The sequence below is a fragment of the Pelodiscus sinensis genome, chromosome 4 (genome assembly GCF_049634645.1).
Source record: "Pelodiscus sinensis isolate JC-2024 chromosome 4, ASM4963464v1, whole genome shotgun sequence".
In the NCBI taxonomy this organism is placed as follows: Eukaryota; Metazoa; Chordata; order Testudines; family Trionychidae; genus Pelodiscus; species Pelodiscus sinensis.
In genome coordinates this window covers 119,618,757-119,643,639 of record NC_134714.1, presented here as the reverse complement: position 1 = coordinate 119,643,639, position 24,883 = coordinate 119,618,757, and the positions used below count along the sequence as shown (strand labels likewise).

Genomic DNA, 24,883 nt, shown 5'->3' with positions numbered 1-24,883 from the left:
GCACAGAACGATCTGCTCATGCGCAGCGCACAGAACCGCACGGCTGGCGAGCGGAGCTTGCCGCCACTCGGTGAGCCCTGGCTATGCTAATGTTATATTTACACAAAATAAATGTCTGTGGTTTTTTCAAATCCAGAAGTTGGTGGAGCCCTTGCAATAGAATTAGGGAAAGCAAGATCGCCTGCTCTGCACCGCTCAGTATCCTGAGAGGCGTAAAGGGCTGTACTAGCGACCCAAAGAACTGGTGTTGGACAAGGTGCACACCCAGGAAAGGGGAGGTTGTGACGGGGCTAAAAAGTAATAGCGTCACGCCTGTCCCCTGTGAAGAATACAGAAAGAGAAGATAGACCAGACTGCTTTGCTGCATCACTTCTTGTCATTGTATGGGGCTCTCTGCTGATACAGCAGCCATACAGGCACTCCTAAGAATTAGCAGGTGAATGTGATTTGGCTCACAAAGACGAATATAATAAAATCAAGCAATTTATTGCTCTGGCCATCAGGGAGCCTTTCTCCATCAAACACTTAACAGCTGGCAGTAATGGAAAGAGCCCGCCATAAAATGGGAGATAACATCAGCTCAGACTGGATGAAATGGCTGTGCTCTTATCACAGTGGGCCTCCATCTGCGTTTCCTGGAGCCTTTCATCTTGCCCTCATGTGGCTTGGGGAAGGATCATGGTGCTGAAATCAATACCGCTGGGTTCTGAGCACTCTGCAGATCGAGGGCAGTGAAGAAATGTAAAACAGCGCGTGTGAAATATGGCCTGCTTGTGGCCTAAGGAGCAGGGCACTGAGCTGAAGAGACCTAGTTTCAGTTCCTGGCTTTGCCGCTGGTTTACTGAGGGACCTCTGGGAGCAAGTCACTTGCCTCTCTCTGCCTCAGATTCTCTGTCTGTAAATGGAGATAACATACTGACTTCCTTTGTACAGTGATTTTGGGTCTATTGATACAAAACTATAATAAGTTTATAATAAAAAAACCCAGTGTTGTTTTTATTCATATCACCATAGAACAAAATTACTGTGCTGGTGTGAACATCTTTTGCTTATAGTAACTAAGGGTGCATCTACACAGCAAAGTTATTCCGAAATAATAATGCAAGCGTCTACACAGCAATTCCGTTATTTTGAAATAATTTTGAAATAACGGACAGCTTATTCTGACTTCTGTAAACCTCATTCTACGAAGAATAACATCTATTCTGAAATAGCTATTAGTAGATGCTACACCTCTGCTATTTCGAAATAACTCCTCATCAGGGCCATTCTAAGTTATTCCTCCTGGGGCTCTAAATCGAGATAGCACGTCTACATAGGGAAGCCTGCCTCGGACTAATTTTGAGGCTTCCCTGCAGTGTAGACGTGCTATTTCAAAATAAGCTATTTTGGAATAGCTTATTCTGAAATAACTGTGCAGTGTAGACATAGCCGAAAATGATGCACTACTGCTGATTGCAGATAGGCAATCTTCAAGAGGTCTGAGAGGTTCAGAGAATCCGTGAATGTTTGTTGCCTAAATTGTTTAAGGTGATTAGTGATATTGGGTTACCTCAACATTTCAGTGCCCAACTTGAGACAACTTAAAAGGACGTAGTTTTTGTACTTGTGAAAAACATCCTAGTGGTGCAACTCAGAATCTCAGCCTAAGTTTTTATTCCTGTTGCTCTTGTTGAACCAACTCAACTAAAAGTGAGTGAGCTAGATTTTATTCCATCTTATGATGTACTTATATAATTTTTTTTTTTACTAAATTCTTGTCCCTTATTTCTTTGCAAATCAACTAAAATTTGCACAGGTGTAACTGAAGGAATAATTTGGCCTTTTACTATCAGCAGTGAAGTGTCAGAAGGAAAGCACTCAGCTTAACTTTGAAAATTTCCAGAGTGAATTTGCAGGAGTTAGGCAAAATAAATAAAGGTATTGTTGTAAGCTGAGCAGATCTGAATTAAAATTCCTTAAAAAGCAAAATATGAGGAATCTCATGGTGGTGTTTTCCGTCATTTTTCAGAAGAGGACCACACTTTAAGCCAACTTTTTCTAAAGGATTTGGTCTTGGTTCCTATTTTCTTTGAGTCTCAAAGGAGTAGACATGTTAGTCTGTAACTTTAAAAAAAACTTCAGTTTTTGCCCACGAAAGCTCATGATACTATATTTTTTTTGTTTCCAATGTTCCACAGGACTAATCATTATTTTCTTTGAAGCAGTTCTCTAAGAAACCCTTAAGATACCCCAGTGGTTTGAAAAAAGTTTGAAAATAGTATGGCTTTGCAGCTGAAGACCATGTTGTTTTGTATTAGAGGGTTTCTTAGAAGTGGTATTACTTGCATTGCCAGTGCTTGACTTTACTAACAGAGAAATGTGCTAGACAGGAGTATTGCTCTTCTTATCTGAAGGTGTCAATTTCTCCCCTCCTATTTTCTTGTCAGAAAGTAAATGCCTTCCTAGTGTGATGCTAATGGCAGCTGATTATAGGTCCTATCTGACAAGAATGTGAAGGTCAAGTTAATTTCCTTTGGCGAGGAAGGTAAGATGGGGTTTCTATGGCAACCAGAATTATCCTACCCCCATCCCAAAAACACTTGAAATATAAATATATTAAAAAGATCACAAGTTAAAAACTCTCATTCATAACATGTCAAACTGTAAACTAATAGAAGAAACCCCATAGAAACTGTATCTATTCCATTAAAGTTGCAATAAGCTCCAGGATGAAACAACTTTTCAGCGATGTGCTGAGTTTTTAAAACTCTTCTCCAGTTGGTCTTATGTTATGCCACATTAGCTGTCCTTACTCTGCTGCTCAGTAGGGCTGTGTCTACACTGGGCCACTTATTCCGGAAAAGCAGCCGCTTTTCCGGAATAACTTGCCAGCTGTCTACACTGGCCGCTTGCTTTTCCGGAAAAGCAATGATGATCTACTGTAAAATTGTCAGTGTTTTTCCGGAAAAACTATGCTGCTCCCGTTCGGGCAAAAGTCCTTTTCCGGAAAAACTATTCCGGAAAAGGGCCAGTGTAGACAGCACAGTAGTCTTTTCTGCAAAAAAGCCCCGATTGCAAAAATGACGATCAGGGCTTTTTTCTGGAAAAGCGCGTCTACATTGGCCACGAATGCTTTTTCGGAAAAAGTGCTTTTCCGGAAAAGCATCCTGCCAATGTAGACGCGCTTTTTCCGGAAATACTTATAATGGAAAACTGTTCCATTTTAAGCATTTCTGGAAAAGGGTGCCAGTGTAGACACAGCCTAGCAGTACTAGAATGGCTTAGAATGATTGTTCTAAATTTTGGAGCAATTGTGGTCCAAAGATATTCATCATAGTCACACCCATTGCTGGAATGGTGATATTGAGGTGGAGATCTTCCTATCACTGGGTCTACATGGATACATTTAAGATCATAATTCTCCACGATTGCATCCTACTGCGCTGTAAATTTAGTTGAAAATGGTGAAAACGCATAACATTAGCCCCAACTTAGTTCAAATGGTGAATGATGAACCCTCCGTTTGACAGGGTAGCCACAGCCATAAGAACAATAGCAGTTTAGCATTCCATCGATGGAGTATGATCATAATGGATAGCTACAAACTATTGATATCCCCTGTGATGTGCCAGGTTAATATTATAGCTAAAAGTTGTTAAATTAAGAACCTTGTGGCACCTTGACTGCAGTGTTCCACAGAATATACTTTGGGTTTAGAAAGCAGAGAGTAAGACTGTATGATAGGGCCTTATATGGGTCTAGTGGGGGATTTATAAACAAAATGAAAGCTGCCTTGTTAATGCTGACTTCAAGGAAAGGATGCCAAGGGAGGCACATTTTCTCCTTGTTCATTGATAGTCAGCAGAGATTTGATGAATGCAATCTGCCTGCATGTGTAGGAAGGTTGAGGTGTCTGAAACTTTTGCCTCTGTTGAATTAAAAACAACAACAACAAACAAATCTAAGCCAGTGGGCTGAGACTGATTTTAAAATAACTGCTTTAATCCTACCTGAAATAGCTGATATATCACCAATGATTTCATTGCCAATAATGATTTCATTGCCAATAATCCTCTCTTTTTCAGCAGAAATGCTGTATTGAGCAGGGATGGTGTCCCTAGCCTCTGTTTGTCAGAAGCTGGGTGGGAATGGGTGACAGGGATAGATCACTCGCTGATTACTTGTTCTGCTCATTCCCTCTCGGGCTCCTAGAATTGGCTACTCTCTGAAGACTGATACTGGGCGAGTTGGATCTTTGGCCTGACCCAGTATGGCCATTCTGAAGTGGTTAACTTGACAGAAAGTGGTTAACTTTCATCTGAAGAAGTAGGTTGTGCCCATGAAAGCTCATGATACCATCTACATGTTTTGTTAGTCTCTAAGGGTATGTCTACACTACCCCGCTAGTTCGAACTAGCGGGGTAATGTAGGCATACCGCACTTGCAAATGAAGCCCGGGATTTGAATTTCCCGGGCTTCATTTGCATAAGCGGGGAGCCGCCATTTTTAAAACCCCGCTGGTTCGAACCCCGTGCAGCGCGGCTACACGGGGCTCGAACTAGGTAGTTCGGACTAGGATTCCTATTCCGAACTACCGGTACACCTCGTGTACAGTTAACTGATTAAGAAGGATCTGGGCAGGGCCCAGTTGGAATAGCCCCCAGCCCACGGGGCTCCCATTCCCAGTCTCAAGATGGGGATGGCTGCCAGCTCTCAGCCCCAGAGTGACTGCCACCAGTTCCCTGCTTCCAGACCCTGCTGGAGCAGCCTCTGTCTGCAGTGGGCCCCCTGCAGGGTGGGAGGTGGGAAGCTGCTTCAGCCCCCAGGGGTTAATCAGAACCGGTAAGCCTCACCTGTTAAGGGTGAAACCAAATACAGGACTATTTAGCACTTTAAAGACTAACAAGATGTCTTTAACAAGTCCCCTGCGGAGAGTGTCGAATTTTAGCATGAATGCCAGTTCAGAGGATTCCCTTTCAAGTGCAGATTTGAATGTCTTCTGAAGTAGGATGCAGGTTAGCAGGTCATTGAGAGAGTGTCCTTTCTGGTTGAAATGACAAGCAACTGTTTTTTCTTTGTGATCCTGTCTAATGTCTGTTTTGTGGGCATTGATTCTTTGGCGAAGTGTCTGAGACGTTTGTCCAATGTACATAGCAGACGGACACTTTCAAAGACTTAACAAAGTTTGGGACTTAACAAAGACTCCAACTATCTTAGCCATTACCAAGATAGCTTCCCCAATTATCACCTCTAATACTATTAACTCACAGACATCTCCCCTTCCCCACCTCTAATATCATTAACTCACTGGCATTCACCTTCCTTTCCCCCTCCCCCCCCGCATCCCCCTTCTGTTCTGAAATGTGATTTGTCCTTTTCATATGTGTTCATTTTTTTAAATTGTATCCTTTGGTATATATGGTTGTGACTATTTTCTTCCACTATTTGATCTGAGGAAGTGGGTCTGGCCCACGAAAGCTCATCATCTAATAAACCATCTTTTTAGTCTTTAAAGTGCTACATAGTCCTGTATTTGGTTTCAGCTACACCAGACTAACACCGCTACATTTCTATCACTGTTAAGGGTGATGCTTATTAGGTAACCGGTTAACTTTTCACATCCCTACCACCACCAGCCCCTCTCCCAATTTCAAACACCCTAAAAAGGCAGTTAGATTCGGACTGTTTTGGTAAACAATGAGGGCACCACAGCTTTGCCTCATTTACCAACGGGCTCTAGTTCAGGTGCCTCTGCTGATCTCAGTTTGTGATAGAACACGGCGCAAGTGGGGTAGGAGAAGAAATCTTCCAGCTTTCCTAGGTAGCTTAGAATCAAATCTAGGAACTGTATTTTGTGTTACTACAACAGTGCCCTAAGGACAGTGCTGCTGAGTAATAGACAGTGGCATTGCAGGATTACCCACCACTGTTACCATGAGTGAGTTGTGATCACACCTCACTGCTTTCAATGCAAACTGCTAAGTACCCGCAAGCTAGTGCTGGGTCTCACCACAGGCTGGTGACCAGGCTGTTGCTCTCATTGTATCTGATACAGAAGCAGGCCAAGCTCCACAGATGCTGCACAGTGTGAGGGAAACTGAGTGGCTAAAATACAGACATGGTAGTGTTGATCTTTTAGGTGAAAATTTTATCTGGCCCCTTCTCAGAGTGAACACAGACACACACTCTCTCTCGTTCTCATTTGTCTTCCAGTGAAAGCGACAGAGTAAGTGTCAAAAACAGATTACCCTGTGAAACAAGGTGGGTGAGGGAATAGCTTTTATTGGAACAAGTTTTGTTGGTGAGCGAGAAGCTTTCAAGCTTACCTCGCTGAAGAGCAGTGCTATGTAGCTCATAAGCTTTTCTCTCTCGCCAGCAGAGATTGGTCTAATTAAAGGTATTACCTCATACACCGCTTATTAGCTGCCTTTTTATACAAGCCAGAACGCATCATTTCCTTAAATTCAGTGAAATGCATCAAACCATTTGGGTTGTCCTAAACACAGGCAACTTGTTCTCAGGATTGCTAATGAGGGAAGGAGGAGAGTGGATATCAGGGAATTGTGGTGGATCCTTGATTCTCCATTGTCATTGTAGGAAGCAGCTTTAACGGATGCCTCTGATATGCATTCCTTCAGGGTCCATAGGCCAGTGGAGTTTCAGATAGGCTATGTCAACACTGCAGGCTTTTGCCAGAAGAGTATGCTAATGAAGCATTCATTAGCATTTGTCGCGCTGCCATTTGCATATTCTCTGCTGATGCTTTTTGCGCAAGAGGTTTTTACCCAAAAACAAGCTGTGTAGACGGGGCCATTTCACACAAAAAAAACCTTTTCCGCAAGATCTTTATACCTCCTTTTTTGAGGCATAAGTCATCTTGTGCAAAAGGGGTTTTTGCGCAAAAAGGAAACGTCCCCACTGCTTGTTTTTGCACAAAAACCTCTTGTGCCAAAAGCATTGGCAGAGAATATGCAAATGAAGGGTGACAAAATGCTAATCAACGCTTCATTTGCATACTCTCTGCCGACAAAAGCCGGCAGTGTAGACATAGCCTAGGTGTTTAGGGATTGACGATACATGGTGGGATGGTTTGGCCATTTCTGGTTCAGCAGGCCTTGACCATTTGAATAGCTGAGTTAAACTTGCAACTTTCTGTGTTACATGACCCAAGCATGAAGGTGCTCAGCAAATTTACTGTTGCCAGCTTTTGTGGGTTGATCATGAATCTTGTGATAGTCAGTATTTATTTTAGAATCCCAGTGGCTGTGAGTACATGGCAATCTCAATTTTCATACTTTTTTAAATATGTTTCTGAACCTCCAGGTTGTGGCTAAAAAAACAAGGTGGCAAATTAAAGGAATCCAAATTGGACTAAAAATAATCCTTTTAGAGTAAATCTCATGATTTTTTGGGGCTAACTCAAAATTTTTGAATGCTTGAGGTTGGAAACACCACAGATGATGATACAACATTAAGAAACAGAAGCAGAAATTAATTAGAATGGCTTCATCACAGTGTACATCACCCACGCTACTTTCTGATTTAACTTTTAAAGAAAAACTTCAGTATGGTATGTGTGGATGGATTTTTTGATCAAAGGTCATATAGGGTCTGAGCTCTGGGATTATTGTGCATTTGGTTTTCGACCAGAACACCTAGTCAAAAGGGGACCCTCATTGCCCACCAAGCCGTTAAAAATCCAGTCAGGGCATAGTGGGGCCCCAGCAAGCTCCCTTCCTGCCCTGGCTCCACATACTTCCCAGAAGCAGCTGCCAGGTCCCTGTGGCTCTGAGGTATGAAGAGACTCCATACACTGCCCCCGTCCTGAGTGCTGGCTCAGCAACTCCCATTGGCCATGAACCACAATCAATGGGAGCTGAGGGGTGGAGCCCACAGGCACGAGGTCAATGTGTGGAACCTCCTTGGGGCACCATGGGACCAAAAGGGACCTGGTGGCCATTCCCTGGGAGCCGTAATGTCATCAGGATTTCACACTCCCTCCCACATCCCAACTTCCGGTATAGCTTGGAGTCCTTCCCAAACCCACGTCCCTCCTGGAACCCATCTTCATCCCTACATACCCTCCAAAGCCCTGCCCCTAGGGTTGCCAGGTGTCCGGTATTAAACCAGACAGTCTGGTATTTTTGCCTCCTGTCCGGTAAAAAAAATTCAGAAAATACCGAACACCTAAAATGTCCAATACTTTCTGATTTTTTCCTGGCCAGGAGGCGAAAATCCTGGGTGCTTACCAGGTTCTGCAGGGGAGCTGTCTGGCCCGGTGCAGGGAGGCAAGATGGCAGGTCACCACTGGCAGCCTGTTAGGACCAAAAAGCCTCAAAAGCATTTCTTAAAGGGGACACGCTGGTTTTTTTAAATTTGGGTTTTTTTTGGGGGGGGAGGCTTTGCTTAACACTCTCAGGGTCCCTTTTTTCTCAACAGCTTTGGTCTCCCCCTTTTTTTTTTCAACAGAATTATTTCCCCGGTGGGTTTTTTTTTGCGCGGAGGGGGGGGGGGGGGGGAATTCGGTATTTTTGGTTAAACCATCCGGCAACCCTGCCTGCCCGAGTCCAGAGCCCTCTCATCCCTGGACTCACCCTGGAGCCCTCAGACACATATACCCACACCCCAACTTTCAGCCCCAGCCTGGAATTCTTTCCTGTACCCTGTGAACCCCTAATTTCTGGCCCACCTGGAACCTACAACCTCAGCTGGAGCCCTTGCCTCCCCTGCACTTCAAACCTCTCACCTCCAGTCTGGGCCCCCCTCCTGCACTCCAAACACCTCAGCCTAAAGCCAGCACTCTCCTCCTGCACCCCATCCCCTACCAGAGCAAAGTGAAAGTGAGTGATCAAGGGAATGGGGAGGAGGAAATGGGAGCGGGGCCTCAGGGTAAGGGTGGATCAGGGTTGTTCAATTTTGTGCAATTAGAAAGTTGGCAACTCTGCTGAGCCCATAAAAAATCATTGGTAAACCTCCTATTATTAGTGGATACAGAATCAGATCCATAGGCAAATGACATATCTTTCAAATTCCAAAACAAACACAGTCTGACTTAATACATCCCAATAGAAGCAACTGCTGTTTCATGGTGCTGGGTTGCTCTGACCTTACTTTATGGAGTCATGTTGTTCCCTCATCTCTTTCCTTCCCAGCCTGACTCTTTTGGCCAGAGCTCCATGCAACATTCACTTACCTGGGCTGGGCCCCGCTCGTGGGGAGTCTCAGCCCTCGAGGTCCATTTATGACCCCATCCTCCTCCCCTCCAAAAAATAAAGCCAGCTGAAATCAGGGTTATATCTAACTCCTGACACTGAGTTAACTACAGTGTTCAGTACCTAGCAAAGGCTATAATAAAAATGTAATTGGCAGCAGTATCCTGCTACCTGTGGCTGCCTAGAAAGAAATAGCAAACATAAAACCTGCCTTGTGTAGTGTCTGGTTGGCAGGCAGTAGATGACTGTGGGGTGACCTCTGGCCTGCATTAGCCGCTTGCCTTTGGGAAGAGAGAGGCCGGACTATATGAGGGATGCAGCTGAAAAGTCCAAACCCCTTGAGAATCCCCCACATCCATTATGCCAAAGCGAAATGAGGCGCTTCTAAAGTGAAGCTGGATAAAGGCTGAAACCTCTGCATGGCTGGTGCTCGCGCGCAGGAAGAGGGCCTCACCCAGGGCCAGCCTAAGGGGAAATGGAGCCCTGGGAGAATTTTGGGGCCACTGGCCTCTGTGGTCATGGAGCCCCCATTACCCCTGCTCCCCCAGAAGCTCCCCACCCTCCTCACTCCTACTCTCTGCACCTCTGACCTGAGCCACTAACCCTTTTGCAGTGCCCCTTTCGTTCTTACCCTCGAATCCTTCTCTAAGTTCCAACTCCTGCACTGTGCCCCTTCACTCCTACCCCCTGCACCTCCCTCCTGTGTCTCTAACACCTCCACTGTGCCCCTTCACTCCTACCCCCTGCACCTCCCTCCTGTGTCTCTAACACCTCCACTGTGCCCCTTCACTCCTACCCCCTGCACCTCCCCCCTGTGTCTCTAACACCTCCACTGTGCCCCTTCACTCCTACCCCCTGCACCTCCCTCCTGTGTCTCTAACACCTCCACTGTGCCCCTTCACTCCTACCCCCTGCACCTCCCTCCTGTGTCTCTAACACCTTCACTGTGCCCCTTCACTCCTACCCCCTGCACCTCCCTCCTGTGTCTCTAACACCTCCACTGTGCCCCTTCACCCCTACCCCCTGCACCTCCCTCCTGTGCCCCTAACGCCTTCACTGTGCCCCTTCACTCCTACCCCCTGCACCTCCCTCTTGTGTCTCTAACACCTCCACTGTGCCCCTTCACTCCTACCCCCTGCACCTCCCTCCTGTGTCTCTAACACCTCCACTGTGCCCCTTCACTCCTACCCCCTGCACCTCCCTCCTGTGTCTCTAACACCTCCACTGTGCCCCTTCACTCCTACCCCCTGCACCTCCCCCCTGTGTCTCTAACACCTCCACTGTGCCCCTTCACTCCTACCCCCTGCACCTCCCCCCTGTGTCTCTAACACCTCCACTGTGCCCCTTCACTCCTACCCCCTGCACCTCCCTCCTGTGTCTCTAACACCTCCACTGTGCCCCTTCACTCCTACCCCCTGCACCTCCCTCCTGTGTCTCTAACACCTTCACTGTGCCCCTTCACTCCTACCCCCTGCACCTCCCTCCTGTGTCTCTAACACCTCCACTGTGCCCCTTCACCCCTACCCCCTGCACCTCCCTCCTGTGCCCCTAACGCCTTCACTGTGCCCCTTCACTCCTACCCCCTGCACCTCCCTCTTGTGTCTCTAACACCTCCACTGTGCCCCTTCACTCCTACCCCCTGCACCTCCCTCCTGTGTCTCTAACACCTCCACTGTGCCCCTTCACTCCTACCCCCTGCACCTCCCTCCTGTGTCTCTAACACCTCCACTGTGCCCCTTCACTCCTACCCCCTGCACCTCCCCCCTGTGTCTCTAACACCTCCACTGTGCCCCTTCACTCCTACCCCCTGCACCTCCCTCCTGTGTCTCTAACACCTCCACTGTGCCCCTTCACCCCCACCCCCTGCCCCTCCCTCCTGTGTCTCTAACACCTCCACTGTGCCCCTTCACTCCTACCCCCTGCACCTCCCCCCTGTGTCTCTAACACCTCCACTGTGCCCCTTCACTCCTACCCCCTGCACCTCCCTCCTGTGTCTCTAACGCCTCCACTATGCCCCTTCACTCCTACCCCCTGCACCTCCCTCCTGTGTCTCTAACACCTCCACTGTGCCCCTTCACTCCTACCCCCTGCCCCTCCCTCCTGTGTCTCTAACGCCTCCACTGTGCCCCTTCACTCCTACCCCCTGCACCTCCCCCCTGTGTCTCTAACACCTCCACTGTGCCCCTTCACTCCTACCCCCTGCACTTCCCTCCTGTGTCTCTAACACCTCCCCTGTGCCCCTTCACTCCTACCCCCTGCACCTCCCTCCTGTGTCTCTAACACCTCCACTGTGCCCCCTTCACTCCTACCCCCTGCACCTCCCTCCTGTGTCTCTAACACCTCCACTGTGCCCCTTCACTCCTACCCCCTGCACCTCCCTCCTGTGTCTCTAACACCTCCACTGTGCCCCTTCACTCCTACCCCCTGCACCTCCCTCCTGTGTCTCTAACACCTCCACTGTGCCCCTTCACTCCTACCCCCTGCACCTCCCTCCTGTGTCTCTAACACCTCCACTGTGCCCCTTCACCCCTACCCCCTGCACCTCCCTCCTGTGCCCCTAACGCCTTCACTGTGCCCCTTCACTCCTACCCCCTGCACCTCCCTCTTGTGTCTCTAACACCTCCACTGTGCCCCCTTCACTCCTACCCCCTGCACCTCCCTCCTGTGTCTCTAACACCTCCACTGTGCCCCTTCACTCCTACCCCCTGCACCTCCCTCCTGTGTCTCTAACACCTCCACTGTGCCCCTTCACTCCTACCCCCTGCACCTCCCTCCTGTGTCTCTAACACCTCCACTGTGCCCCTTCACTCCTACCCCCTGCACCTCCCTCCTGTGTCTCTAACACCTCCACTGTGCCCCTTCACCCCCACCCCCTGCCCCTCCCTCCTGTGTCTCTAACACCTCCATTGTGCCCCTTCACTCCTACCCCCTGCCCCTCCCTCCTGTGCCTCTAACGCCTCCATTGTGCCCCTTCATTCCTACCCTCTGCCCCTCCCTCCTGTGTCTCTAACGCCTCCAGTGTGCCCCTTCACTCCTACTCCCTGCACCTCCCTCCTGTGCCCCCTTCAGTCCTACCTCTGCACCCCTAACCCTGGCATCCTCTTCACCCATGCCATGTGGGAGAACTGACCCTCCAGATACACAAAGCATCACTGTTTGCTCCCACATTGGACTGCTCCTCCTGTGCCCCAAGCAGGTGGAGAATTCACAGGCATAGGGAGGAGAGCACAGCTGCTGCTGCCTCAGCATGGCCCAGGTAGAGACGTGACCTGCAGGCAGGGAACTCTGGTGGTGTGTGTTTGGGGGGAGGGGGTACGACCACACACAGGAGTATATGAGTGTGCTGTCTCTTTAAGAGAGCACTCAGGGGCAGGCTTGTGTTGGGATACAAGCAATGGAGAGCAGCTCCAGCCCCAGAGAGTCAGCAGCACATACAGATCCCCCATCTCTTGTCTCCTTAGCTCAGAGGGGGTGGGGGTCACCCCAACATCAGCCCCCCTCCTCCATGCAGCAGACAGGAGTGTGGTCCTGGGCAGTGTGTCAAGGGGTGGCTCCCGGGAGGAAATAGAGGGACAGGAAAAGCAACAGCTGCACACATGGAACAGAGGGAGGAAGAAGGGGAGCCCCTGTCTGCATCACCTGGCTCAGATGGCTGGTCATCCAGCTAGCCCCTGCAGATTGGGTCTCCCACCCCCCAGCACTGCTGCTCACCTGCCTACCTGCCATCTCCCTCTGTGGCAGCTCAGGTGGGAATCCAAATGCTGCTCTCAGCCCATCCCAAAGCCGGTTCTGGCCTCAATTGCCTCTCTTCAGTACCGTGAATCAATCCACTGCACAGGCACCTGAATTGAATAAGAGAAATAAAAGCCTCCAGAGAAAGAGAGAGGGCAAAATGTACCTGAATCGAATCTGAACTCTAACTACAGCAGATGCTGCCACAGATGTTTTTCAAGGTATCAGCAGGAATGAAAAACCCAGTGTACCATGGTGCACACGGGGAAACATGTATCAGCAATGTCATTGTTTGCCTGGCTGACTGAAGCCTGGACAATTTAAAGTCCAGTGTATGGATCCTCAGTTTGTGTAAATCTGCGTAACTCCATTAACTTCAGTGGCACTCTATTTATTTGTTGGCTGAGGATCTGGTCTATAAATCTGAATCGTGACTGCAAATGTGTGCACCTGAATAGTTTATTTCAGTGCCTGATGATTAAGCAGTATGTGACCTTAAAGGTAATTTGGTTTAAGGAAGTACCATTCCAGTGAAGTCTACCATCCATCTGGGCGGATAACTTGGTCTCTATTGAAAGGTACCAATTTATGGCAGGTGAGAACTTGGCCATGATGTAGTTCTTGCTGAAATTCAAACCTGACAAAAACAGTTTGTAAAAATAAACATGTTATTCCGTTCTACTCTGCACCGATTAGGCCTCACCTGGAGAATACTGTGCCCAGGTCTAGGCACATTTCAGGAAAGCTGTGGAGAAATTGGAGAAGGTCCAGAGAAGAGCAACGAGAATGATTAAAGGTCTAGAAAACATGAGCTATGAGGGAAGACTGAAAGAATTGGGATTGTTTAGTTTGGAAAAGAGAAGACTGAGAGGGGACATGATATCAGCTTTCAGGTACCTAAAAGGATGTCACGAGGAGGGAACAGATTTACTCTTTTTACCTTCTGACGATAGGACAATTAGCAATAGGCTTACATTGCAGCAAGGGAGGTTAAACACTGAAGGGTATGTCTGCACTACCACCCTAGTTCGAACTAGGGTGGTTAATGTAGGCAACCGGAGTTGCAAATGAAGCCCGGGATTTGAATTTCCCGGGCTTCATTTGCATATTGCCGGGCGCCGCCATTTTTAAATGTCCACCAGTTCGGACTCCGTGGCCACAGCTACACGTGGCACGAACTAGGTAGTTTGGATTAGGCTTCCTATTCCGAACTACCGTTACTCCTTGTGGAACGAGGTGTACCGGTAGTTCGGAATAGGAAGCCTAATCCGAACTACCTAGTTCGTGCTGCGTGTAACTGTGGGCACGGAGTCCGAACTAGCAGACATTTAAAAATGGCGGCGTCCAGCAATATGCAAATGAAGCCCGGGAAATTCAAATCCCGGGCTTCATTTGCAACTCCGGTTGCCTACATTAACCACCCTAGTTCGATCTAGGGTGGTAGTGTAGACATACCTGAATAAATTGCCTGGGGAAGTTGTTAAAACTCCATCATTGGAGATATTTAAGAGCACATCTATCAAGGATGAGCTAGATGGTACTTGGTCCTTCCATGAATGCAGGAGACTGGACTTGATGACCTCTCAAGGTCTCTTCCAGTTCTAACATTCCATTATTCATCTTTCACTATTGTTTGTTAGTGAAATTCTGTTCACCAGAATGCTTGTGTAAAAAAGACAATACAGGCAGTCCCCGACTTACGCGGATCCGACTTATGTTACGAACGGGGCTGCCCTGGAGTACACGGACTGCGGGACCTCGCGGTCCTGCCACCCGTGTACTCCGGGGCTTTCTCCGCGTCTCCCTGGTCTGCAGACCAGGAAGACGCGGAGCAAAGCCGCGGAGGGGCTCGGGCAGCGAGGCAGCCCAGGCGTGCCTGGACTGCCCCGCTGCCGGCTTCCCCGCAGCTTTGCAAAGCTGCGGGGGGAGAAGGGGGGGGACTCGGGTAGCGAGGCAGCCCAGGCGCGCCTGGACTACCCCGCTGCCAGCTTCCCCACGGCTTTGCAAAGCCGCGGCGGGGCTCGGGCAGCGAGGCAGCCCAGGCACGCCTGGACTGCCCCGCTGCCGGCTTTCCCGAGGTTTTGCAAAGCCGCAGGGGGGCTCGGGCAGCGAGGCAGCCCAGGCGCGCCTGGGCTGCTCCGCTGCCGGCTTCCCTGAGGCTTTGCAAAGCCGCGGGGAGGGGGGCCTCGGGCAGCTGTCCCGCTGCCGGCGTCCTCAGAGGCTTTGCTCCCCATCTCCCTGGTCTGCTGGTTTCCAGCAGACCAGGGAGACTGGGAGCAAAGCCGCGGAGGACCCAGGCGGCGGACCGCGGTGCGTCTCAGTCCGCCGCCCATGTCTTCCTGGTCTGCTGGGCTGGGGGGGGGCGCAGCTAGTACGCCCCCCCCCAGCAGACAAGGCTTTTCTCCGGATGCCTGTGGCAGAGCAGCTGGGGCGCTGCCGGTTGGTCCCGCAGCGCCGCTCTGGGCGCTACTGGACCAACCCAGCAGCACCCCAGCTGCTCTGGTCCTGATTCAGCGCTGCTGGTCAGTTTCAGCAGCGGCTGAATCAGGACGCCTGGGGCAGAGCAGATGGGGTGCTGCTGGGTTGGTCCAGTAGTGCCGAGGAGCGGCGCTACTGGAGCAACCCAGCAGCACCCCAGCTGCTCTGCCCCAGGCGTCCTGATTTAGCCGCTGCTGAAACTGACCAGCGCTGACTACATGAAGCCCGAGGCAGAGTTGCTCTGCCCTGGGCTTCCTGGAATCAGCTGCTGATCAGTTTCAGCAGCAGCTGACTTGGGGACGCTTGGGGTTCTTAAGTTGTTTCTGCATGTAAGTCAGAACTGGCGGTCAGTTTCAGCAGCGACTGAATCGGGACTCCAGTTCCGACTTACATACAGATTCAACTTAAGAACAAACCTACAGTCCCTATCTTGTACGTAACCCGGGGACTGTCTGTACTGCAAATGTGTTCAGACATATGCTCATGTGGAGATGTATTCACATGAGTATTTATACTGGTGACATTCACATGCCTGTCTTGAAACCCCTTGATAGACCTGGGAATCTGATTCAAATCAGGGAGTTAAAAAAAACACTGTGAGACTTAAATGAGCAAACAAAGTGAGAATAGTAAATTGGGAAGCAAATACTGAAAGCATCAGTCACAAAGAATGGTTTACATGCTACTGTGGCTGTAATATATTACCATTAACCAATAATGAGTTACAGGAAGATTTTCAAAGGTACAATGAGCAAGTAGGCACATAATTTCCATTGACAAGGGTACATAGCTTCCATTTGAGCCTTTGAGTTTTTTTTTTTTAAATACTTCAGTATTTTTTTAAAAATAATGGCTATATTTGTAAAACTCAAAGTCAGCTCATTGATGATTTGCAAAGCAGTTTCCTGAGCACTGATATGCTTTAGTGTAAATGAAGTCTTTGGGCTTAATACAGAAGTAGTACCAGGAAAATGAATGTTCTGGGATGTACAAGAAGCCAGACAACACGATCTGATTCTTCCTTCTGGCCGTAAGTTCTAAATTGTGAAAGAGGGATAAATTAATTGATGACATGAAAATTGGCACAGCTGTAGACAAAATACAGCTGTATTTTTCTTTTGCTTCCTTAAGAGGTAGATAAATTGTTCCTAGTCTCTCTATTGCCCTGCCCCCACAAAAGAGCAACAGTTAAACTCACTGAATTCTGTATCTTCAAGTTCGTTTTGGTTTTTGCCATACTTCCTCATGGCCCCTTGATCTACTTTTTTGTACAGGCCAAAACTTTTTTTTTTGTTTGTTTGTTTTGGAAGGCACGCAGTCCTTATCTCAATGAAAAGATGCCAGGTTTATGAAAATAAAGTATTGATTTTGACTAGCCCTCTGCTCTGCTCAGCCAAACAGGGATCTTGTGTGTGCTGTGGTTATCGCTAAAGTTATTTGCTAAAAGTCTGTTAGTTGTAGTGGGGAAATAGCATCACTTCTCGCAATTGCCACTAATGGACATTGAGCAAAGAGTGGGTCTGTTTTCCAAGAGGTAGCTGCTGGGTCCCTGGGAAGAAACCCCACAAACCCTGTCTCTACTGGAGAGGTTTAGCTAGGGCCAGGAGTAGATAACTACTGCATGCATTAGGCAGACGGACATTATTAATCTGTGATTTAGAAACTGCATAACCTTCTGCCTTCGGCCCAAGAACACAGAGACCAGTTATGAATCCCAGAAATAAGAGCTATTGGAGCAGTAGTGGAAAGCATTCAGGAAAGCCACAGGCACACTCCCCTCACTTTGCCCTGCTGGACAAGTCCTTGCCTCAGGGAGCAAGGAGGAGGGGAAATTCCAAAAAAGTAGCAGAGGGGTAGCCGTGTTAGCCTGAATCTGCAAAAGCGACGAGAAGTCCTGTGGCACCTTATAGACTAACTGAAGTGTAAGAGCATAAAGCTTTCGTGGGCAAAGACCCACTTCGTCTTTGCCCACGAAAGCTTATGCTCTTACACTTCAGTTAGTCTATAAGGTGCCACAGGACTCCTCGTCGCTTTTGCAAAAAAGTAGGGTGACCCGATGCCCATTTTTAAAGGGACAGTCCCATATTTAACCCTCTTGTAGGTATCCCAACTTTTTCTTCAAAATAGCCAAATTGTCCTGTATTTTGTGTCCCCTCTCACCTGCATCAGTACTCATGACTGGGGGAGAGGGGAGCAGTTTCCAGTATGTTCATTCCCCGAGACTGTAAGCTCCATAGCAACTCCCTGAGGAGGGGCGTAGCACCCTTTTCACACGCCCTACCCTAGGTCCTGCCCCCAAGAAGCACAGGGCTGCTCTGACCACTGGGCACCCTCCCTATTGAGCTACTTCTCTGGCCAGGTTTATAGGAGAGTGTGTTCAAAAGTTTCAGAGGAGGAACCGAGTTAGCCTGTAACTGGAAAAGCTTAAAAAACAGCCAATACTCTAGCAACACCTTAGAGACGAACAAAACATGTAGATGGTATCATGAGCTTTCGTGGTAGAGTGTGTGTATGTCACCTCTCCCCATGCAAATCCTGAAGGCTTAAATATAAGAAAGTGACTCCAATTATACAGTATTTCTTCTTAATGGGCTCAGTCAATTTGATGTTATTTTGAACGTTTGTACAACACAGTTCTGATTGATTGATGCTGAACTCGCTTGAATATGAGTAATTTTACCCTGTGTTCCATATTTAACATAGAGAAATATGGTCACCCTACAATAGAGCATCCAGTGTGGGGAACTTTTACCTTTGCTATTGCAAGGGAAGGCAGAATTGCACCCTGCTGCTCGACCCCTTACTTTAATCCGTAAGGATATGGCTGCACCACAGCGTTATTTCGGAATAGCATAGTCCACCTCTACATTACAAACAGTTATTTCGACATAATGTCAAAATCATATCAAACCGGAGGACTTCTTACTCCAACTCCTATAATGCTCATTGTATGAGGAATAAGGGAAGTCGGAGGAAGAGTGCTCGTTCTTGGACTTCGTGCTGTGTAGACAGTGCCAAAATCTGAAATAAGCTATTTTGACTTCAGCTACGTCAATTGCGTAGCTTAAGTTGCGTAGCTTATTTTGGCTTTAGCCCTGCTGTGTTGACGTGCCCTAAGTTGAAAGGCTTTATTGGCCTGAGTTTGACATATTGGCTGTATTACTAAGCCTTACTGATATGTGAACATCTCTGGGTAACATCTGCACCAAGATGGGAACATATTTCAGGGTAGCTCATGAATATACCCCTGTGAATACCTCCACCACCCTACCCTCTCCATTTCTGATGTAAGTCTACAACTGTGTAAGTAGCTCTCTCCACATGCTGAGGCTGGAGTAGCACCCAAAGAGCTTCATCTGTCTTGCAAAGAAGAAAAGTTTACTCTTTTTTTTCCCCTTGGGAAAAATGCCAAGATGCTGCTGCTGGTTTTGGACTATTGCCATCTACGATACAGTCTACTGAATTTGTTTTTAAAGCTGCATCACTTTCCACATAGAACGTGTTTTTTTATTTGAAATATAATAACAACAATCTTGTAAGCCTCCTTAGTGTTTGAATGTTATTTCTGCAAAGTGTTTTGCTTTGAAACACTACGTGCCGCACCTCTGTTGCCCTGAGCCATCTTAGGCATCCTGCATAATATCTGAAGGCAGAGTGGAGCATGTTTCTTGCTGGAGCCTCAGTCTCCTGGCAGAGCTTAACATGGTCAATAAATGAAATGAAATGATGACAGTGATGTTGATTTCAATTCCTTTGGTACCTGTCTCCAAACTGCAGAGAAGCAGTGCTGTGGCACCAAAAAAGCCCCATGTTTGACATGCCATGACTTCTTAAGTGGAATGGGAAGATAATTGAGACGTAGCAGTGATGAAATGGATGCTGGCGTGTATTTCATACAGACACATGCACCATAAACACTGGATGCAGGGATAGAAAGGGGTTTCAAAAACAAACTAGAATTAAATTGGACCAATGTGATAGCACCATCTGCATCCAGTAATTTCAGTTTCCCATACACCTCCATCCCTTGTTAAGTACCACTGCTATCTCTTCCTCCTCTGTCTTCAGGGCTGCATGTTTCTCCCCACCGCTCCTTCTAGGATGCAGGATCCTCTGCAGAAAGAACACTGCACTAGTACTCCCTGCTCCACTTACTATACTTCAGGTGGCTAAGGACTTTGAGGCATTCTCCTTCAGAGTCTACCTTCATTTTCCTCCTCCTTCTCCTCCTCAGAAAGCATCCTCCTTCCTGTTCTTGACCTCTGCTTAAGGATTTCCTAAAGCGTACCTTTCAGAACAGCCTGGCAACACTTTGAGATTTGTTGTTGTGGTTCATGTATTATTTGTGTAAGGGCTTGTACGCTTATTGTGGTAATGTGCACCACACATGTGGGATTCCTAAAGCGCACTAATGTGATGCGCATTAATTGTTCCAGGTAGACAGTGCTGATGCACATTACAGATTCCTTCAGGCACTAAACATAGGCTAACATATGTTATAGCATACTAGGAAAATGTTAGTGTGCGTCACAGCATCTACATGAACCAATTAAAGAAATCACACCCCTGTGGTCCTTTCAATTCCCCATTGTGCAGACAAGCCTTTAAATTGGCATCTAGAGCAGGGGTGGTCAATATGCTGCCCGTGGACTGGACGCAGCTCATCCAGGTAAGGCCCTGCTGAGCTGTCAGGTGCTTTATTTACCTGTGTGTCTGCAGACATGGCAGCTTGCAGTTCCTGTTGGCTGCAGTTTGCTGTTCCTGACCAATGGGAGTTGCGGGAAGCCATGTCCCAGTCCACGCCACTTCCCACAGCTCCCATTGGCCAAGAATGGTGATCTGTGACCAACGGGAGTTGTGAGTGGCAGTACCTGTGACTGTGCAGGTAAATAAAGCATTTGGCTGCCCACTAGAGGCTAACCCCAGTGAACTGAGTCCAGCCTGCGGGCCGCTAACTCCCCGCCTCTGATCTAGAGGGCCCACACATAATCTGGGCCTCACTGTGCTGGTTATACACATATGGAGAGGGAAAAGTAGAACGGCACCAAAGAGCTGACATTCTAGATGGAGAAAAAGGCAATTTTTGTCTTTTTACTCCTGGGACAAACTGAGAAATTGTGTCTGAGCAGAGACTTGAACCCAGATTTCCTGAGTCTTAGCCAGGTGGATTACCCACAAAGTTATCAGCCACAAAGTCGTCCTTCCTCAGTCTGCAGGGCAGCCTTTCCAGGGCAGCTGCTGCCTTGATGCCCTACTATTTTCTCCATTGCAGAATGTGCTTCCCCCTTCCCCTCAGTGCTCAGCACTGATTAGGGGCTTACAATTTGAGCTACACTAATTGCATTGCTTAAGTCCAAATAGCTTATTTCAACTTTGGGTGCTGTTTACAGAGCACTTATTTCGAAACAGAGCACTCTTCCCCCGACTTCCCTTACTCCTTGTACAATGCGGGTTACAGGAGTTGAAGTAAGAAGCCCATTATTTCGAATTTATTCCGAAATAATGCTGCTGTGTAGACATAGCCCGAGAAAACTCTTGCCAGCCTGCTCTTGCCCAGCCTGCTCTCACATTGGCGTGCTAGGGTTACTCTGTGGGAAAATGGCATTACATTCTGTTCGTTTTGGTTTTTAAATGCAAAAGAACCTTCAAAATGTTGTCAGCTCTGATCTGGTAGCATGTGGACTCTGCAAACAGATGCAAAGATAGGGCAACAATGTCCTGGACACCCTGGAGGTTATCTCTTTGACAAAGTGGATAAGCCCGCACCAACTTTTTTGGAAAGGAAAATGGGGAGCTGCAAACCAGCATTTGCCAGGCAGGCTTGCTGGGGACTGCAGCCATAGCGGAATGTTGCCAAGTTGAGCTAAAGCCAGTTATCTTATTATTGGAAACCACTGGGGCTATTAGAAGCAAAGAGGTTGTTTTGAAGCTTGTCTGTTGCTAAGCTTGAATAAGCATCTGAGACCAGACTATCCCTAGGGTCAGAGAAAAGGGAACCTCCTGTGTAATTCCTCTGACTTGCGGTTTTTGTTGTGTGGATTTTGTGATTTGTAATCTGGGATTAAAAAGTCAAAAGCAATATGCATTTCTTTGTGCCGAGTGTGTCACTCTCCTTAGATTTGGAGTCAGCCACCGTGTGATGGATCCTTTATTGTCTAATTGATGCCAAAGTTGTCAAGCTGCAATCAGTGAGTGTCTAATATTAAAAAATCCAGCAAAAACAACAAAAACAAAACTTCCCTCTTATAGGAAACTGTGTACACTGGCTTCCAATGACTCGACACACTAGTTTATAAAGTATGCAGGTAGGTCTGCTCAAGGAAATCAGATTCGTAAATTCGCCTGTGCCAAGGCTAATCTTGGCATTGTTCTCTCTTTGTCGGAGTTTGGCACCCAGGACTTGGTGAGGCCGAGGAGGGATCATACCAGGAGCCATGGTGCTTATGGCTGCATGTGGAGTTGCCAAACAGAGCATGTGGTAGTGGTGAAAGCATCCCAGGGTGAGATTCCTTGGAGCAATTTTCTCATGTAGTGCACAGATTGTGGAATTTGTGCCCTAGGTTTGTTGAGGAAAATGTGCCATTAGAGCCACTTTCAACCATAAGGAATCTTGTACGAAAAGGTGAATTTTAATGGGGGGTTAGTTTCTACTGAAGCCCTTCATATGGTTATTATGCAGAGGATGAGGGGAGAGGCAGCTGTCATCCTAGTATGGTATCTTACAGCTGGCTGAAGGGAGAGGAGAGGACACATGGCTCCTTTGGGAGTACTGTCAGTTCCACGCTGTTGGCAGGCCAACAAGGGGCACTCACAAATAGAGTAACAAACTCCATCCCTCCTCTCTCCTCCCCCATGTTGGGTTAAGAACTTGTCACATCCATCACATCTGCCTGATCTTCACCAGTCCTGTGAGTATCCTGGTTCTGTGACAAGGGGTGACCTCCAAACTCGTACCAGACTCTTGGGACTAGGAGCAGACTACTGCCCTTCCTCCTGAATTACAAACCTTGTCACAATGCTGCCTTTGTCCATACTCATTTAACTGCACAGGCATCACTGTGGCTGCGTAACTGTTAATCTAATCTGATAGTTGTGTAACTAGTATCCTACCACACACCCTGGCAGTGAAATCCGAGTGTCTAACTGAGGGGAAAATTCTGCTAAGGCAGGCTGCACTGATGTACCTAAGAGTAGAGTCGGACACCTTAAACCCGATCAAGAGCCTGTTGAGGTAAATAGATAGACTCTCAGGGTATGTCTACACTACAGCGTTATTTCAAATTATCTTATTTCAAATTAGTTAATTTGAAATAAGATATTTCAAAATAACGCGTCAACACACAAAATGCATTTTGAAATAGCGTTTTGCTATTTCAAAATAGCGCGTCCACACTGTGTGGATGCTGAATCGCATTTAAGGCTGGCCGGAACCAGGTCCAGCAGGGCATCAAGTCAGGAGTTAGTTTGTGGGGCTGCTGCCTGAGGCTGTCTGAGGTCTGTGCTTAAAGGGACCCCCTGGACAGCTGGTTCTTAGCTTTCCCTGCTTGTTTGCCTACCTCGATGAGGGACAGCAAAGCATTTTGTCTCTGCATGCTCTGGTTGCCCTCACTTGGCACACCACAGCACTCTGCAACATGGAGCCAGAGCTGCCCCAGAGCACTCTGGTGCTTCTCATGGACGCGTTGCTGCGAGTCTGGCTGCACTTTCTGCAGGCTGCCATCCTGGAGGTCCATCGGGGGGCTGTCAGTATCCAGGAGGCCCTGTGGGAGAGCTTCCACCCTGAGGAGCACTAAGAGCCTCCCTGGTCTGCCCCATTGTGGGCTTGTGCCTCATTCCTCCCTCACATCCTTCCACTTACTCCTCCCTAGCCCCCCTTCCTGCTGTCAAATAAAATACATGTAATATCGTGAACACAGACTCTCTTTATTTAACAAAACTGTGAGGGAGGGAATGAAACTCTGGTGAGACTGGGGAAAGGAGGCATGAGAGGGGAGAAGAGAGGGTGGGGAAGGGGAGGGGGAAACCTGGGAGGAGGGAGCTGGAAGGGGAAGCAAGGGGAAGAAGGGTGAGGGGAAGCTCTGGGCTCAGGGAAGGGGGTCTCGCCGGACCACCTTGATTGTCATGCAAACCTGTTCCTGGGTTTGCATGTGGCCTTTGGTGGCCAGTCTGGCAGCTATCCTGCCATGGATGGCTGCATTCCTCCATCTAGTGCGGAGATCATGGAAGTTGGGGGCATCCCCCCCCAACCTGAATAAGGTCCATGATCTCCACCCTGGACCAGAAGATGCCCGCCTTCTCCGGACCCTGGCAGGCTCCTGGGAGCTGTCAGACTGCTCTTGGGGAGCAGTGGAGGGCTGGCTGCCAGTGGCTTGCTAGCCCATGTTTTGGGGCCACTGGGTCAGGGGCAGTGACTGCTGGCTCTGGGCTGGCAGGCTTGGAGCTGGCACAGGCACTGTGGCCAGAGTCTACCCCTTTAAGGGCTCCAGGGACAGAGGAGGGAGAGGTGTGTTCTTGGTTGAGGCTGGAGTGGTCACCAGGGCACCCTGGGAAGGCTGGAGGCCCCCTGTTTTGAAATAAGTGTCTACACGGCACTTATTTCGAATTTGGCGTTATTGCTCGTGGATTGAGGTTTACCAAATTTGAAATAAGCGCTCCGCTATTTAGAATTAATTGTGAAATAGCAGTTTGGCTGTGTAGATGCTAGTAAAGTTATTTCGAAATAACGGCTGTTATTTCAAAATAACTTTGCTGTGTAGACATACCCTCATTGACTTCAGTGAATTTTGGATTGGGTTCCCAGTACAATGGACTATTTGTCCTCTGAGATAGTCACAAACATAATCTGTTCCTCAATACTAGATTGTTAAGAAATCAGGGAAGGTCTCTAGAGCTGGGTCCTTGGAGAACTGGAATAACTGAGATGGTCTAGTGGGCTATTTGCTGAAGGGATTTTTAATCAAAAACAGACGGAGGCAAGCAAAGATTAGTTTTTGCTGATTTCAGATAGACTTTGGCCAAGGAATTCTCCACATATCAGCATTTTCACCAGGCTTGCGTTGCCAAAGAAATACTTTCCAGTCTTTGACATAATAAATGTCCTTACACAGCATAGGTACAGCTGTAGATTTATGATAGTTTACCAAGGGCTCAGATAAAACGGGTGGACACTAACAAATAGTGACTTCAAGTAAGCATTTCTTCCCTGAAGCACAGGCTTCGGTGGCACTCAGAAAAGACTATCAGGAATTCTAATGAAGGATTAATAGGCTCACAAATATACACCATTTTAAAGCAATATTATTAGTACTGCTAGCCCTGCATGGCAATCTTCAAATGCCTGGCGAGGATTATGCATTAAGTGCTCCCAAAGATACCTTCTTCACCCCATCCCATCAAATCAGAAATTCTGTCTCACCCCAGTGAAAATACCTTGACACTGTAATAAGGAAAGAGATACAGTGTGAAACTCCTATGGGTAG

The 24,883-nt window shown here is 47.9% G+C and overlaps 1 protein-coding gene and 1 long non-coding RNA gene across 9 annotated transcripts in view; one reads left to right on the top strand and one right to left on the bottom strand.

Moving 5' to 3' along the window:
- TSPAN4 (tetraspanin 4) overlaps window positions 1-24,883 on the top strand; it is a 693,477-nt gene that overhangs the window by 342,642 nt on the left and 325,952 nt on the right. The gene's annotated exons all lie outside the window — the stretch shown is intronic.
- The window catches only part of LOC142829253 (uncharacterized), a 49,224-nt gene that overhangs the window by 21,168 nt on the left and 3,173 nt on the right, over window positions 1-24,883 (bottom strand). For both annotated transcript variants that reach the window (XR_012903680.1, XR_012903681.1), the window contains exon 2: window positions 12,914-13,036. This is a non-coding gene — a long non-coding RNA (uncharacterized LOC142829253). The remainder of the gene's footprint in view (window positions 1-12,913; window positions 13,037-24,883) is intronic.